The sequence below is a fragment of the Equus caballus genome, chromosome 2 (genome assembly GCF_041296265.1).
Source record: "Equus caballus isolate H_3958 breed thoroughbred chromosome 2, TB-T2T, whole genome shotgun sequence".
Classification (NCBI taxonomy): domain Eukaryota; kingdom Metazoa; phylum Chordata; class Mammalia; order Perissodactyla; family Equidae; genus Equus; species Equus caballus.
In genome coordinates this window covers 24,222,028-24,226,919 of record NC_091685.1, presented here as the reverse complement: position 1 = coordinate 24,226,919, position 4,892 = coordinate 24,222,028, and the positions used below count along the sequence as shown (strand labels likewise).

Below are 4,892 nucleotides of genomic sequence, written 5' to 3'. Positions count from 1 at the left end.
GCGCGGCCGGGGGCGGGGAGAGGCCGCCCCTCCAGGGACCAGGCTCGGGGGTGGGGATGGGGGGTGATTTATCGGCGTCTCCAAAACTAGCCAGCCCCGAGATCTTCCCGAACCTTCTTTCACTCCACCCTTCCCTTCTAGGGGTCCCAGTTGCGGGGGCCAGGGCAGGTGGGTGGCTCTGCAGCCCCGGGAGAGCAGTTCCCCTGCCTGGCTGGCCGGGGTGGGGGGGTAGGGGACTAGGAGGGACCCAGCACCCCCGCGGGCCGCTGCTCATCGCCCTGAGATCCCCACCGGCGCAGGGGTGGAGCGGGCCCCGCGCCCTGAGCACTGTGCCCCGCAGCTGTCGTGAAGGGTTCGGGGGGGAGGATGGCTAATGGCCACACCCCGTGCGTTTGGGGACAGTCGGGAGCCTGGGAGCCTGTGGCCGGGTTATGGAAGGGCGGTAGGAAGACTGCGTGGGAGGGGTTTATGCCTGTAAGGTTGAGTCCATATTTAACTCGCGTTCCGCCCCCACTCTGCGAGGTTTCCTGGGGTCTCTCTGCTTGCTCCACCTGTCAACCCACCCAGCCCTTCTTCCGTCCACTCCAAGGCATGCCCCTCTCCCAAGTCTTTAGCTCATCGGTGTCGGAGCCAGCTTCAACGCTGAGGTCTTTCTCCCGAAGCTAAAAGCTGCCGGGCCTCGAGCATTCTCCCTTCTGATGCCTTTTTTCCACTGAGCCCCTCCGTCTGGAGCGGTCTTTGACTCAATCGCGGAAGAATGTGCACTATAACAAGCAAGGGGCTGCCTGTGTGTTTAATCGGAGATGCCGAGTACGGGGTGGGGTAATGGTGCGGCTGTGCTGAACGTGTCCGGACTGTGTGTTGTATCCGTGGGCCCACTGCTGGCTGTATGAACACCACAGGGTTGTGTGTGTGGTGTGTGGAGGGGATATTGTGGGACTGTGTGCCCACTGCGGGGGTACATGTCTGTGTGTGGGCATGTGGATGTGTGATTGTATAATCCTGGAGGCAGTGATTAAGAGTGTGGTGATCGTGCCCGCTGTGGAGTGTGTGTGCATGTAGTTGACTGTGACTGTGTTTGTGGGGTGTGTGCATGGTCCTGTGTGTGTATGCCTGAGTGACTGGGGGTTGATGTGTGTGAGTGGGGAGGGTGCTCAGAAGCAGATGTGTGACATGTCCTCTGTGGACAACTGGGGCCTGAGTAAGTGTTCATTAATCCACGGATGTGTGTGCGCTGCCTGTGGCTGTATATTTATATCTCTCTGTCTAGAGCAAGGGGGTGGGAGATTAACACCCAGGGCAGCCAAATACACCCTTGTAAGGTAAGCATGAGAAAAAGTTGGATTTTGGAGGCTGCTGGTCATTTTCTGACTTACTCTTGAAATATTCCAGGGGAGGAGGTTGGCAAAGCCTCAGCTGCTGGTCATTTGACAGCTGCTGCCAGTCAGAGGGGAGCTGAGGGAGCAAGGGTAAGGCCTGCCAGCAGCACTGTTTGCTGACGGCACTAGGCAACCGGCAGCATGGGTGGCATTAAGAAGGGTCATCCTTTCCCCACCAACCCCCTAGCCCAGGAGCTGGCCCTGTGCAGTCCCCAAGACTGAATTTCTTCACCCCTTCTAACCTCCCCAAGCCCTTCTTTAGGCTGAAACCCTGAATCCCTCAGGGTCCCTGGGACTCCTTTACCTCCAGGCCTTTGTTCTTGCTGTTCCCTCTGCCTAGAATACCCTTCCCAGCTCTTCACATCCCAGTTTCTACTGTTCCTCAGGTCTCAGCTTACATGTCATCTCCTCAGAAAGGCTTTCCCTGATGTGTCCCCTACTCCCCCACATAAATGTCCACCCATTTGCTGTTAACCACATCACCTTGTTTATTTTCTGTACAGCACTTACTACAATCTGCAATAATATTATTTTCAATTCCTTCTTTGCTTCCCCCGCTAGAATGGAAGCCCCATGAGGGCATGGACTTTGTATGTCTCGTTCACTGCTGTGTCCCCTTCACTGCTGTGTCCTCAGGGCCTAGCACAGGGCCTGGCACACAGCAGGATCTCGAAAAAGTTGTTGAGTGAGTGAATGAAAGAAGGAAGTTCCTCCCTAAGCCAATTCAGGCAACGTTTGATGCCTGCTGTTTGCCAGGCCTGGGCACTCCCCGCCAAGGAGCCCTGTGTGCGCAGGGAAACAGACATACACCTGTGCCCAGATTGTGTCTACCAGGGCAGAGTGAGGTAAGTGAGGCCACAGGACTCAGTTCACTCGGCAAACATTGGCACTTGCTCTGTGCTGGGCCCTGTGTCAGAGCGAACAGCCTTACTTGGCCCAGACCCCTGCCTGCAAAGAGCTCTCAGGGTAGAGGATGCTAGACTGTCTCCTGGGGAGACGAACCCATGCAGAGAATAATGCCCAATCACTGAGCAGAGAGATGGGATAGGCATTGAGACCCAGGGAAGCAGGGGGTGGGGGTGGGGGGAATTTATTCTAGAACAGTCTTGTGGACAAAGCAACCTGGGCCTGGAAGGATGAGAAATGGTGTTCTGGCGTCAGGCACAGACTGCTTTGAATGAAAAATGCAACCATTCTGTCTCTCAGCCCCTCCACAAAGCCTGAGTCCAGGAAGAGAAGGAGAAGCCCCTGGGCCAGCTCCTCTGCCTGACCTGACCTCTGTTCCCCCTGCTTCTCTGCCCTGCGCGTGTCCTGGGGCCAACTCCTGCTGACACTCTCACCTGGGCCCCCTTGCCCATGGCTTCAGGTGGAGTTTGGCCTAGGAGACGCTGGCAGAAGCTCAGAGGGAGGGAGGAGAGTGAGATGAGGATATGTATACGCCCTCCTCCGGGATTTTGACACCTCCACCAAAAGCAACAGCTCCTATTGAGTGGCCTACACCCATGGGTACAACCCTCACCAGGGTGGTTACAAGACTTCCTCCCTTTGCCCCTTCAGGCCTGGGGGCAGTGACTCCATCCGACGGTCGCGAGCCCCAGGGTGCTTCACCATTCCTGCCCACACCTCTCTGAACAGTCCCTTCATTAAACCCTCTTCTGGCAAACACTTTGAGTGTTCTGTTTCCCACTGAGACCCCTAAAGTGAGAACTAAACCAGGGAAGATGAGCCCTTGGCAGAGAATTTGGGGAGACCCTCTTTCCAAATCACCACCCAAAACCAGAATTGGAAAAGTTGTGAACAGGTGAAAACTTCATCCTTGGCGAACAGGAATGGGGGGTGCCCTGCGGGGGGATGAGTTTGGAAGTAGGCACCAGAGGGCAGCGGCGGGGGCGCGGCCTGGGCAGCCGTCTCCACTGTGCCGCCGCGCGTGCCCTCCGTGCCCTCGGGCAGCCAACCTCCCTGAGCCTCAGCTCCCTGCCTGTGACGTGGGCGAGAATACTCTGCACAGGGTCGCGGTGAAACGCAGCCAACAGTGAGGCTCAGCACAGGAGCGAGCGAGGTGCACTCGCTGCAGAGCTGAGAGGAGCGCGTTCCCCGTTATTCCTGCTACAGGGGGAAGCCATTCTGCTGAGTTTCCGCGTGTCAAGAGCTCCAGCAAGCGATCTAGAGGGGCGAGGAGGCTGGTGAGGGATGCCAAGCAGAGCTCTCCGGCACACTGCTTCAAGGGAGCCAGGGGACAAATCCAAGCTGTGGCGGCGGCGGGCCTAAAACCTGCCTCTGCACTAACTCACCGTGTGACCTCAGGAAAGTCACTCTGCCTCAGAGATGGTTTTCCTCTCTGTCGAATCAGATAGCACTGTTTACCTCAGGTTTGCCGTGAAGATGAACTGAGAACACAGAGCATTTAGTAGAGTACCTGATGCACTGTAAGTGCCCAAGAAATATTAACGATTATTTTTATTTTTTTTAATTAATTTATTTATTTCAGGAAGATTAGCCCTGAGCTAACATCTGCTGCCAATCCTCCTCTTTTTGCAGAGGAGACTGGCCCTGAGCTAACATCTGTGCCCATCTTCCTCTACTTTATATGTGGGATGTCTGCCACAGCACGGCTTGCCAAGCAGTGCCATGTTCACACCCGGGATCCGAACTGACGAACCCTGGGCCACTGAGGAGGAACGTGCACATGTGACCACTGTGCCACCAGGCTGGCCCCTTAACAATTGTTTTGAAAACTCCCTTTTCTCCCTCTTACTCTCCCTGAATCTGCAACTGGGGACTGACTTACTGCCGTGTGTCCCTTCATTCATTCATTCACTTCAACATTTATGAAGCCAAACAGTGTGCTAGATCCTAGGAATACAGAGACTAGGAAGTCATTAAAGCAAAACAGTATCTGTTTCTTTGTTGTTGTATCCCTGGCCCCTAGGTTTTCAATAAATAGTGACTGAATGAGTAAATAGATGTTATTTTCTTGAGCAACTACTACATGCCAGGTGCTAAGCTCAGCATTGTAGCTGCATTGTTGCAATGAATCCTCAGAATCACAGCCCTATCACACAAGGCCTGTATCCTCCAATTCAGTATCCTGCCTCCACCAGTGACTGAATTATTTTTTATCTTCATCGTCATCATTATGCCTGACCTCCAGAGGCTTATCTTTTTTTTTTTTTTTTTTTTTGAGGACGATTAGCCCGGAGCTAACATCTGCTGCCAATCCTCCTCTTTTTGCTGAGGAAGACTGGCCCTGAGCTAATATCTGTGCTCATCTTCCTCTACTTTATATGTGGGACGCCTACCACAGCATGGCTTGCCAAGCGGCGCTATGTCCGCACCCAGGACCCGAACCCGGGAACCGCAAGCCGCCAAAGCAGAACATGCGCCCTTAGTGGCTGAGTCAACGGGCCGGCCCCCAGAGGCTTATCTTATAGTCCAGTGAGAGTCAGGTAGCCTTTTCCTCCACGGCCTTCCTCGGGAGGGAGCCAGGCATGGCCGCAGACTTGGGTTCAAATC

The 4,892-nt window shown here is 54.8% G+C and overlaps 1 long non-coding RNA gene across 1 annotated transcript; it reads left to right on the top strand.

Annotated features, from left to right (window-relative positions):
* The first annotated feature begins 2,565 nt into the window (after positions 1 to 2,565).
* LOC138923193 (uncharacterized) lies at positions 2,566 to 4,339 on the top strand. The gene is made up of 2 exons (XR_011436470.1): positions 2,566 to 3,805; positions 3,918 to 4,339. It is a non-coding gene; the product is annotated as an uncharacterized lncRNA (long non-coding RNA).
* The last annotated feature ends 553 nt before the right edge of the window (positions 4,340 to 4,892 follow it).